Source organism: Scyliorhinus torazame, chromosome 14, assembly GCF_047496885.1.
Source record: "Scyliorhinus torazame isolate Kashiwa2021f chromosome 14, sScyTor2.1, whole genome shotgun sequence".
Classification (NCBI taxonomy): Eukaryota; Metazoa; Chordata; class Chondrichthyes; order Carcharhiniformes; family Scyliorhinidae; genus Scyliorhinus; species Scyliorhinus torazame.
This window is the reverse complement of record NC_092720.1, coordinates 173,513,664-173,527,036: the sequence shown is the minus strand read 5'-3', so window position 1 is coordinate 173,527,036 and position 13,373 is coordinate 173,513,664. Positions and strand designations below refer to the sequence as shown.

The window sequence follows — 13,373 nt, the reverse complement described above, 5'->3', positions numbered from 1 at the left end:
ATTTCACGGAGGGAGTGGTCCCTTTAGAATGCTGACACCGCGGGATTGGGGTGGGGGAAGGGCCGTTTGTGGAAACGGCGACCGATGATTTTTAAAGTCTGGTGGAGGGAAAAGTGAGGACATGGGAGACCATGTCTCGCATCCGAGAGAAGGAGAAGAGGCCAGGTCACAATTACGGGAGATGGCTCTGACTCTGCTGAGCACCGTGTAAGCCAGAGAGTGGCGTGGGGTCCTCCATTCAGGGCATCCTGGAGACATGTGTCCAGTTGCCGAGACGTCTGACTGTACCCGAAAAATAGAATCCCTTTTCACTATTGAAGCAGTCGGGCCACCTTTCAAATCTTTACGAGGTGGATCTTTTACTGTGACGTAAGAATTGGAATTAATTTATGTCAGTCTTTGAAATAATTGTCAGGAAGACAAATCTACTAGATTCGGGACACCGTGGCTGTTGAGTAATGCATAACGAAATACAAGGATCAAAGGGAGGCTGCGTTATATGTGGGAGAGATTGTTCACGTGACATGGATGCGCCCATAGGGGAGAGAATCTCGTCAGTTTCGACTTGACGGAAACAATTATTTCATTTTTTGTTTTGGAACCTGAATCACCATCGTTCTGTGGATTACTCTCGGTAACGAACACATTCCTTCTAAATCAATCAATCAATCAATCTACCTATCTATCTATCCTGGGTATGGTGCTCCTTCGGATGGTTGGTGCAGACTTGATGGGCACAATAGCCTCATTCTGACCGGTAGGGAATCTGCAGATCGTCGGACTGTGCGACCACCTTTTATCATTGCAGATAGGACAGATCTCATGACAAAGGAATTGTGTCAAATTAGAAATTGCATGCGAAGAGGTAGAAATATAGTTGGCACGATTCGAACCTGCGGGGGGAAATCCCAACGGATTTCTAGTCCATCGCCTAAAGCACTCGGCCGCGACTACATGAAATGAAAATGAAAAGCCCCTAGTCGCCACATTCCGGCGCCTGTTCGGGGAGGCTCGTACGGGGATTAAACCGTGCCGCTAACCTGCCTTGGATTGCTTTAAAAGCCAGCTCTTTCGCCCTGCGCTAAACCAGCCCCTTACATGCACGAGTATATGCAAAATCTCATTCACCGCTGTTGAAAACAATTCTCGAAGCGGTACTGCCGCATTTTGAGTTCTGGTGCTGCACATTAATGTATTTCAGCATTCTGGTGTTTACATGAAAATATACTCTGCATTTAGAGTGAATCTTATTCAATCGGGCAATTTTTTAATCAGCCTAATTCCTTCTGTTTTCATTTACTACAAACTATTTTTATGTACAACGCACATCAGCACAAATACATTGAGAGATGGCAAAAAACACATAATTATACAGTATTATCACGCTGACACACACAAAATTCAAATGCAAACATCGCAATATTATCATAAATATTGTTTTATTTAAAGCATGCTATAATCCAATATCTGAAACAGCTACGTTGAAGACTCCATATGAGTGTATCGTTCTACCCAGAGGAACCCAAATAATGTATATTCTATCATTTACCATCATTTACCAGAACCATTCTCCAATTTAGATTTTAGGAGATATATAAAAAGAACATTTGATTTACAGCGGATCGAACGAAATGAACTGACGAATGCCTATAAAATACAGGATGGGAATGCAATGATTAGTAGATGCAGAGGCAGTCAGTAAACATGTGCGCAGTTACACAAAAGCCTTAGATTGCCGGCACCAATGGAAAATTGGTGTAGTTTGCAGATGGTGAGAAACGATAGACGTGGAGGAGCAAGGGTATTGGAGGCACTGGGTACAGTGTCATTCACCGACAGTGGAAATACATGACACCTCGTTTCTCATTCCCAACTTCCAGGTCGCCAAATCAGAGTAACCATTTATTACTCCAGTTCAATATGTCACTCCACCCTGGCGTGGTCACTTCCAGCCCCTCTCGACCTGCGGTCGCGCAATGAGTGAATTAACAAATTAATCTGATTATCCTATCGAGATTTTGACCCTAGGCTGCTGCAATGAGATCCAGATATCAGCTTTAGAAGTAAAAACATTAACAAATTATTGATTAATAACAAGAGGAAAAGGTGAATATATGAACTAAGAACTGAAGAATGATCTAGCAAGCTACCTAAATCCAAAACCCAACCTTCACCCAGGCCCACGCAAGATATACACACATACGGAGGGAATTGAGGAAAAAGGTTTAAGCTGAAAAGGGGATGAATATGTCTGACAACGTTTTTTGTTGCTGACATAGCCCTTCGTCGCCAGCGATCTCATAATCATGAATCGAGTCTTAAACTATAGAAAGCCCTCTAAATCAGTAGGCAGAGAGAGGCAGAGATTCAAAGCTGACTCGTGTCTGGATCTCTTCGCAGCACATACCCAAACATAAAAATGGCACTCTTCACAAGATCCGCTTTCTCACTGGAACTTTCTACCTGGCCCCAATAATCACAGGCCCGAATAGGACATTTTACATTCCAATTGTCTGCTTGCCATGTTGATCAAATCATCATCAACAGTTCTACGCAGAACCGAAAGGGAATGTCTCGGCTTAATCCATAACGATAGGGGTTCCAACAATGCCTAAAATCTGTAGTTTAAACAGAAATACCAGATGGTGTAGCAACATTGTAACAGCTTAACCAGAAGACAGGCAAGAAGGAGAGGATAGAAAGGAAAACACAGGACAGACAAAAAGGGTATAACAACTATATCTTAACATAGCTCCTGTTGTGCGTTATCTCTACTACTTGGTCTTTTCTGTGGCTCTGTTCCAATTCGGGCAAACAGTGGATTTGCCTTCTTTCTATATTGTCTATGTCCGAATGCTTAGGGTCATCAGGTATCGAATGATACCACCACAAGTTTTAACCGGCTATCGATCAAAGAGCCAAACATCAGTTACTTAGTTCAAGATCAAGGGTACTTTATTCACATGCAATCAGTCATGCAACATAAACACTACCAGTTAACTACACCTATTACTGAGACAACCTGTGCTTAACATCGGGCACCCGGGTTAGGTCAGGAAACAGTGGCCGCTGCTCAATTCTGGATCTTTTGGGTTCGAAATGGTAACTGCTGCTCAGCTGGGCTCATCCGTCTGGTAGTGGTCGTTGACTCGAACTTGCTTCTGGTGTTGCTGCAGTTGGCGATGGCAATGAACTGGTTACCAAGGACAAAAGAGAGTGAACATATGGCAAACTCTTCTTTTTATACTCGGGGGGGGGGGGGGGGGGGCTTTCGCACTCTTTTTGGATGTCCTTCGATTTGGGCCTTACTAATTGGGTGATCCCTGATCACTCCGTTCGATTCCTTAACCAATAAGTGGGCGGGGATTTGGATGGCTGTGCGTGTCCCAAGCGGTCATTGTTTGCGTTTCCTTTGGACAGGGAGTGGCGCTGAAATGTCTGGGGCTTTCCCGGTTGCTGGAGTACCAGTCCTTTGTGTTGGGGGAGATGTGCCATCACCTGCTAATCGGCCTGATTAACATGCTAATGGGACAGAGTTTCGATGCCGTCTGGACTTTGCTGACAAATATGCATTTCAGGCCCTGAGCCCGCCTGACTCTTGGCTTGTCCAATTTAGTCATCAGTCTTTGCCAGTTATTCTGTACCTCGTTGGAAGTGGCCAATACAGATGGCTACACTCCCCACTATGTCAGGACATGGACGTTTAATTACGAGGTATGTAAGACACAGAGCACCAACACATCCATGTCTAAATTAACCTTCAATACAATCCCCTGCTCAGTCGCGGCGCTACAAACAACTTAACGTTCAAACATCTGACAAAGTATTTACAAACAAATTATCACTTGCAGAAAATATGAATAGTGTTTACAACAAAGGGTTCTTCTACTAACTATGTCAGTAACCTCTTGCATACAGGATTTTAAATGTCACTGTTAAAGCCAGTAAGTAGTAGTTCTCCGGAAACGTCCAGCGCGGCCAGCACCGATTCGCTTTCCAACATTGCCGTCAACTTCCCAGAATCTGCTTTGCGTCTCATACACAGCTAACAGGGTTGCATGTCTCTGTAACATGTTCAACATGCATTGCTCCTCAGCTTCTAACTGATCCAATCTTTGTAATCGTAATCGACATGGATGTAATTTTGGTGGTTCAAACTGTTGGAGACGTAATGAACTGAGTGCCTCCTGGTGCTTCCCTACAACTTCGTCTACATCCATTTGCCGCCTGCTCTCGACCTGTTTCTTGCTGTCCCTCAGGTAACATGAGTGTCTGATGAATTTCTACACAAACTTGGAGGGTTCCGGCAGCAAGATTGAGAGTAGAGTTGTCGATGCTGACTGGAGTAGTGGGTTCACTAGTAACCAATGGACACTTCTCCATCCCACCGGCCCTAAATTCTCTCTCGGCCTTCACCGGGCTACCTTCAGCTTCAGGAGCTGCTGAGGGACCGGACATCTCAAAGCTAATTGCCTCAACAGGCACTATTCCTTGGGTGGCAACTTTTACCTCCTCATCGGAGTTTTCGTAACCACCACCTGCGTCTCCACTTTCAGAATCAGGGTATTGGTCGTCACTGACTCCACGACCAGCTTGGGTTTCCTGACATCCGTGATTACAGAACCACGACAGGAATCGTCAACCGCCTTTCCCTTAACTCCCAAAAAGGATTGATAGCTAACCACTTTATCTTCCTGGTTAGCAACCTCTGTTATCTCGAAAAACCACTGTAAACATTCAAAAGGACGTGGGCCGACCAGTCGCTCACTTGTTATGACTCCCCAGTCCTTACTGTCCTCGTCCTGACTAACTGAAGCTGTGAAGTCAGGTACACTTTCTTGCAGAGCAAGCCTGCTCTTTCACCTTCTTCCACCTGAAGGGAATGGCAATGCGTTTATCTCACGAAGCGGTGACAAACTACCTTTGGAAAGTCCACCCCTATCTCCTCCAGGCTACTAAGTCCGCGACTAGCTCTGGAAGAATTGCTGGCCATTGGTCCAAGCTCAATTGGTAATGGGTCTACACGTGAAGAACAGTCTATCATCGCATCAGAGATCCGTGATCAAAGTTAAGACTATCGTCTGATTCTTCCTCCCCACTACTAATAAAAATAATAATTGCTTATCACTCTAACAAAAAGTATTCACTGTCACTTCATAACCAGGGCCTTGACCGAAGTCAAAACTTTCGTCTGACTCCTCCTCACAACATTTTTGCAACAACTGTTTACCAGCACCCCGTAATCAGAATCAATGTCAAAGTCAAGACTCTTGTCTAATTTCTCAGCCATATGGCCACCATCGGTCTGAAAATGTTCGGGACTTGGTTCACCATGGTCGCTTGAAACATGCTCAACAACCGTCAATATCTTTCTCTAAGTCCTCCATTGGCACTGAGTCTTCCTAGTCCTTCAGTCGGCATTTCAGGGGCTAACTGCAGTACTGCCTTCCGACTCTCTGGGCGGCGCGGTAGCACAGTGGATAGCACTGTTGCATCACAGCGTGAGGGGCTGCGGTTCACTTCCCAGTTTGGGTCACTGTCTGTGCGGTGTCTGCACATTGTCGACTTGTCTGCATGGGTTTCCTCCGGGTGTTCTACAAGTCCCGAAAGATGTGCTGATAGGTGAATTGGACATCCTGAATTCTGCTTCTGTGTACCCGAACAGACTCCAGAATGTGTACGAGCGTTTTTTCACAGTAACATCATTGCAGTGTTAATGTGAAGCCGACTTAAATAAAGATTATTATACCATGGATATAATCGCTAAATCGTTCCTCAGAAATAAGTCTATTCCTTCCACTTGGAGTTGTCTAACCACTCCAACAAGTACGAGACCTGATGCTAAATCACACGCCAAATGCAATTTATACAATGGAACTGTAATACAAAGTCCATACATTCACCACGAACTCAGCTTTCACTGAGCTCTCTGGAGGAAAAATCAAATGCTTCTCCAACACAAGAGCTTGACTAGCCCTGGTGTCTCATAAAATCGTTTCGGGTTTAGCTATCTCTGTTGAGGAAAATGAGGTGTCTTTCCATTTCGACACAAAACCGGTCTATCTTTCATCGACCTCTTTCTCTACCCCTCCTCCCACAGGCTTGCACCAGAGCGTCCTCCACTTTCGCCTCTTTTTCAAAACACACCTTTTAAACTCCCACCAGGGCCATGGTCTTTCCCTGCAACTTCCAGCATGCGGGCCGAATGTGTCCCACCATATTACAGTAAAAACTTAGGCTTCCAACCATTGCTTCTACCCCACTACCTTTCGTCCTGTTCCGCGGGTCCCAGCTATCCATTCCCCAGCTTGGCTAATTACCATCCTCTCACTTTTACACTTCTTATCCTTTTCAAATTATGGAGGTGATGGAAAAAAGGTTTAGGAAAAAAGGTTTAAATTTACGGATTTGCTCGGAATCGTCAGCCATAATTGCTGCTTGCCTAACAATTTTCACCCTCTGTTCTTCAACATGGTTTCTTATTGCTGAAGATAAGGAATTCTTAAACTCCTCCAAGAAAATGACCTCTCTCAGAGCCTCATAGGTAGTCGCAACTCCCAATGCTCGTATCTAACTATTAAAATTGTTCTGTTCACCTTCACAAGTCTGTCCCGGCGGTCTCTTCCAATTCCGGATGTTTTGTCTATTTGCTTGGAGAACCAATTCATATATATCCAGAATGGCTTTTTTTTTTACTGTGTCATAATCTCTGACTCCTGTTCTGACAAGGCAGCATAAAATTCCTGTGCCCTCCCTGTCAATTTACTCTGTAGGGGTAATATCCACTTCTCGTTTGTGCACTTCAATTGAGTTGCTATTTTTCGAAAGTGCTAACGTTTCTACTTCACTCTGCTCATATTTTTGGAGAGCCTGTATGAACTTAAACATACCAGCACCAGGTTCTGATCTAGGACTAGGCTCCCTTCTACGTTCTGGCAGCTTTCCACTTTGTGTCAGTCCCTCTTCCATCTTTCCTCATTTCCATTTCTTTCTGCTTCAACTCCATTATAAGAAAATCCGTTTCATGCTTTAATTGTAACCGGATTCTCTCCAGCTCCGTTTCCCTACTTGACGAAGTCTCTGATGCTCCACGACGAAGACGGCGTCCCCGTGTTCCTGACACCTGTATCAAATTTAAATGCTGAACAATCGCATCAACTACCTCCGCCTTTGTAACTTTAGCTGGTGCCACCATTGTAATTCACCTGCCAACTCGACAAGCTTGTCTTTGTGAAGCTCCATTACGTAAACGAGCGATAAGTGTTCGAATTGGAAACATGTTTGCAGTTTCCATTGCCATCCTGTTATCTTATGACAAACCTGATGTCTATGTATAATTATCTCTGTATACCAAATTCGCCGTCTATCGTTTCAAATCCAGGACCCGAGCCCCAATTTATGTCACAACACCCTGAGCGAGCGCGTGATCAATTCTAGCCCCCCTCGACCGGGGTCGCTGCATAAGTGAATTAAAAAATAATTCTTATTCATTTATCGAGATTTTGGCCCTAGATGCTACAGTGAGATGCAGACACGAGACTTGTAAGTAAAGACATGAACAAGCTATTTATTAATAACAAGTAGTAAAGATGAATATATGAAGCAATAACAGAACAATGATCTAACAATCTACTTAATCCCAAAACCCACCCTCCAGCCAGACACACACACGGCGGGAAGGGAGGGAAAAGGTTCAACCTGAAAAGGGGATTAATAAGTACGAGATTGTTTTTTACTGCTAAAGTAGCTCTTCGTAGCCAATGATTTCCTAAATATGTATCGAATCTTAAACTGCAGGTTGTAGAAGGCCCTCTAAATCAGCAGCCAGAGAGAGGGAGAGATTCTAAGCTGCCTCGTGACTGGATCTCTTCACAGCGCATGAATATAAAAAAGACACTTTTCACAAGATCCGCCTTCTCTCTGGAACTTTCTGTCTGGCTTCACCAATCACAGGCCCCAAGAGGAATTTGTACATTCCGCTTGCCAAGTCAATCAACATATCATCACCGCTTCTACCACGGAATCTAAAGGGGATGTCTTGGATTACAATATCATGATAGGGTTTTCAACTCTGCCTAAACTGTAGTTTCAACAGAAATCCCAGATGGTGCAGCAACGTTGTGGCAGCTTAACCAGAAGACACGCAGTAGGGTGGAGATAAAAAGGGAAACACAGAAGAGACAAAAAAGTTTTACAACAGTATCGTAACGAATTTCTCGAATGAGCTGCTGCAATTCAGTCTTCTGCATTTAGACTGATCTCATTTGATCAGGCACCTTTATATTCAGCCGAATTCAATCTGCGTTTCAATCACGACAAAATACATTTGTACACAACGCACATCAGCAAAAATTCATTGAGAGACAACACAGATCAACACACAATACAGTAGTATCTTGCTGATACACACAAAATTAATTCCCGAATATCACAAAATTATTCATAAATATTCTTTGACTGAAAGCATGATATATTTCAAACATTCAACAGCTACATTGAAGGCGGCATAGAAGTGTATTCTTCAGTACAGGGGAGACAAAGAGTTTATATTTTTCTATCATTTGCTGCAATTTAGATTTGAGGGGTATGAAAAGAACATGTGAATTCCATTGAATAGAACAAAATAATCTCATATGGGCATGCAGAATACGGGCGCGGAATGCCATCAATAATAGGTTCATGAGCAGTCAGTAAAGATGTGCGGAGTTACATAAATGCCTTCCATTTCAGGCACCAATGTGAAATCGCTGCATTTTGCAGATGGTGAGCACCGCAGACCTTGGAGGAGCAAGGAGATTGGAGACAGCAGATACAGACTCAATCACCGTCAGTGGAAATGTACGATATCTAGTTTCTAATTCTCAACGTGCAGGCTGTCATATCAGAGGAGCCATTTATTCCTCAAGTTCAATATCTGGGCTAATCTCTCGAATGAGCTTCTGCATTTAACGGAAACATAGATTCGCTACCAGGCAGAATGAGACAATTTGCCAAATCAGGTGCGCACCGACACTCCTAATATGCACCATACCTACGGATTTCCATGCCCTACCACATCCACCTAATTAATATTTCCAAAATACGTGCCCAGAAAACACGGCCAAACCACCTAGCCTGCAAGTCATTGGGGACTGTATGACTGTGGGAGGAATCCGGTGCAGCTCCTGGGTCACACTGCCGACTGGCCTTTGTTTAACTCCACCTTATTTCGTTCATGAATCATGACAAAGAAACTTGCGTCAAAGTTGAAAATTGCATGAGAAAAAGGAAGATACGCAGGATCTTCCACAGGATTCAAACCAGCGCGGGGATACCCCAATGGATTTCTAGTCCATCGCCTTAACCACACGGCCATGACTACAAGCTCGACGCTCTGCAAAATCACACTCTCCGCTATTGAAAACATGTCTCAAAATTGGACTCCTGCATTTTGAGTTCAGCTACTGCATGTAAATGCATTTCAGCATTCTTATGGTTGTGTGAGTCAGTCCCCAACATTTAGAGTGAATCTTATTCAATCGGGCACCTTTATTTTCAGCTTAATTCCATCTCTTTTTCAATCACTACAAATACATGTATACACAATGCTAATCAACACAAATACATTGTGAGACAACACAGATACACACACAATTCTTCAGTACTCACAAACTCATACACACAAAATGAATTTGCAAACATCGCAATAGTATTCATAAATTTTGTTTGACTGAAAGCATGATATATTTTAATCATTCAACAGCTACATTGCAGGCGCTATAAACCTGTATTCCTCAGTACAGGGGAGACTAAGAGTTTATATTTTTCTATCAGTTGCTGCATCCACTGTGCAATTTAGATTTGAGGAGATATCAAAAAGAACATGTGATATGTGTAATCTCACATGGGCATGTGGAATACAGGCGCGGAATGCCATCAATAACAGGTGCAGGGGCAGTCAGTAAAGATGTGCGGAGTTACATTAACACCTTACATTGCAGACACCAATGTGAAATTGCTGCATATTGCAGATGGTGAGAAACGACAGACCTTGTAGGAGCAAGGAGATTGGGCACACTAGGTACAGAATCATTCACCGTCAGTGGATATGTAGTTTCTAGTTCTCAATGTTGAGGCTGTCATACGAGAGGAGACATTTATTCCTCACGTTCAATATCTGGGCAAATCTCAGGAATGAGCTGCTGCAATTAACGGAGGGATAGATTCCCTACCAGGCAGAATGAGGTAATTCGGCCTCTCAGTTGAGCTCCGACACTCCTAATATGCAGCATACCTACGGGTATCTATGTCCTATCACATGCACCTAACTAATATTTGTAAAATACGCTTCAAGAAAACACGGTCAATCCACCTAGCCTGCAAGTCGTTGAACTGTGACTGTGGGAGGTATCCGGTGCCACTGCTCGGTCACACTGCCGACTTGCCTTTCTTTAACACCACCTCATTTCATTCCGGGGAGGTCCAAACGCGTGACAAAGTTGCGTCAAAGTTGAAAATTGCATGAGAAACGAGAGATACATAGTCAGCAGCATTCGAACACGCGCGGGTATACCCCCAATGGATTGCTAGTCCAGCGCCTTAACCACTCGGCCACGACTACGGACACGAATCAATGCCAAATCACACTCACCGCTGTTGGAAACAAGTCTCAAAACTGAACTCCAGCATTTTGAGTTCTGCTGCTGCGTATAAATGTCTTTCAGCATTCTGATGGTTACATGAGTTAATCCCCTACATTTCGAGTGAATGTTATTTAATCGGGCACCATTATTTGCAGCTTAATTCCATCTGTTTTCAATCAGTACAGAATACATTTATACACAACGCACATCAACACAAAAACATTGAGAGATAACACAGCTAAACACACAATTCGTCAGTACTGTCACGCTGATACAGACAAAATTCATTTGCAAACATCGCAATATTATTCATAAATATTGTTGATATAAGGATGATATATTTCAAGCATTCAAGAGCTACATTGCAGACGCCATAGAGGTGCGTTCTACAGTACAGGGCAACACAAGGAGTTTATATTTTTGTATCATTTGCTCTGTCCATACTGCAATTTAGATTTGAGGAGATATAAATAAACATGCGAATTCCATCGAGTAGAACAAAATAATCTAATTTTGGCATGTGAAATACAGGCGCGGAACGCCATCAAGAATACTTGCAGGGACAGTCATTAAAGATGTGCGGAGTTACATAAATGCCTTACATTGCAGGCACAAATGTGAAATTGTTGTATTCTGCTGATGGTGAGAAACGATAGACCGTGGAGGAGCAAGAAGATTGGAGACACGAGATACGACTCATTGATCGTCAGTGAAAATCTCGGATAACTAGTTTCTAGTTCTCAACGTCCAGGCTGTCATACCAGAGGAGACATTTATTCCTCAAGTTCAATATCTGGGCAAATCTCTCGAATGAGCTGCTGCAATTAACGGAGAAATAGATTCTCTATCAGGCAGAATGAGGTAATTCGGCCGATCAGGCGCGCACCGACACACGTAAGATGCAACATACCGATGAGTATCCATGCCCTACCACATCCACCAAACTATTTTTTCTAAAATACGCTTCAAGAATATACGGCCAATACACTTAGACTGCAAGTCGTTCGACTACGTGACTGTGGGAGGAATGCGGTGCAATTCCTGGGTCACACTGCCGACTCGCCTTGTACTGACACCACCTGATTTCATTCAGGGTAAGGCATGACGCGTGACAAAGAAACTTGCATCAAAGTTGGAAATTGCATGAGAAAAGGAAGACACGTAGTTAGTAGGACTCGAACCTGCGTGGGAATACCGAAATGGACTCCGACTCCACCGCTTTAACCACTCGGCCATGACTACGCGCACGACGCTTTGCAAAATCACACTCACCGCTGTTGAAAACAAGTCTCAAAACTGGACTCCAGCATTTTGCGTTCTGCTGCTGCATATAAGTGCATTTCAGCATTCTGATAGTTATTTGAGTCAGTTCGCTACATTTGGAGTGAATCTTATTTAATTGGCCACCATTATTTTCAGCTTAATTCCATCTGTTTTTCAATCACAAGAGAACACATTTATACACAACGCACATCAACCCAAATACATTGAGAGATAACACAGAGAAAAACACGCTGATACACGCAGAATTCAGTTGCAAGCATCGCAATATTATTCATAAATACATTTTAACTGAAAGAATGATATATTGCAAACATTCATGAGCTACATTGTAGACACCATAGAGGAGCATTCTTCAGTGCAGGGGGACATGAAGAGTTTATATTTTTCTATCATTTGCTGTATCCATTCTGCAATATAGATTTGAGGAGATATAGAAAACATGTGATATCCATCGAATAGAACAAAATAATCTCAGATGGGCACGTAGAATACAGGCGCGGAATGCCCTCAACAACAGTTGCAACGGCAATCAGTAAAGAAGTACGGGGTTACATAAATGCTTTAATTTGCAGGCACCAATGTGAAATTGCTGTATTTGGCAGGTGGTGAGAAGCGGCAGACCTTGGAAGAACAAGGCGATTGGAGACACTAGACACAGACTCATTCGCCATGAGTGGAAATCTAGGATAACTAGTTTCTAGTTCTCAACGTCCAGGCTGTCATATCAGAGGAGACATTTACTCCTCAGGTTCAATATCTGGGCAAATCTCTCGAATGAGCTGCTACAATTAACGGATTAATAGATTTCATACCAGGCAGAATGAAGAAAATCTGCCTATCCGGTACGCACCGACACTCCGAAGGAACACCATACCTACGGGTATCCATGCCCTATCCCATCCACCGAAAGCATATTTCTAAAGTACCTGTCAAGAAAAGAAGGCCATTGCACCCAGCAGGTCGTTCGACTGTGTGCGGATTCCGTTGCAACTCGTCGGTCACACTGCTGACGAGCCTTTGTTTAACACCACAGCATTTCATTCCGGGGAAGGCATAACGCATGACAAAGAAACTTGCGTCAAAGTTAAAAATCGCATGAGAAATGGAAGGTACGTAGTCAGCAGGATTCGAACCTGCGCGGGGACACCCCAATGGATTTCTAATCCATCGCCTTAACCACTCGGCCATGACTACATGCAGGAAGCGCTGCAAAATCACACACACCGCTGTTGAAACCAAGTCTCAAAGCTGGACTGCAGCATTTTGAGTTCTGCTGCTGCATGTAAGTGCATTTCAGCATTCTGATGGTTATATGAGTCAGTCCCCTACATTTAGAGTGAATCTTAATTCGTCGGGCACCTTTATTTTCAGCTTAATTCCATCAGTTTTTCAATCACAACAGAATACATTTGTACACAACGCACATCAACACAAATACGTTGAGGGATATCACAGAAAAACACACAA

General features: G+C 43.5%; 1 non-coding gene across 1 annotated transcript; it reads right to left on the bottom strand.

The window, feature by feature from the left end:
* Positions 1-13,018: 13,018 nt before the first annotated feature.
* trnas-aga (transfer RNA serine (anticodon AGA)) lies at positions 13,019-13,100 on the bottom strand. Its single transcript has one exon. It is a non-coding gene; the product is annotated as a tRNA-Ser (tRNA).
* Between the last annotated feature and the right edge of the window lie 273 nt (positions 13,101-13,373).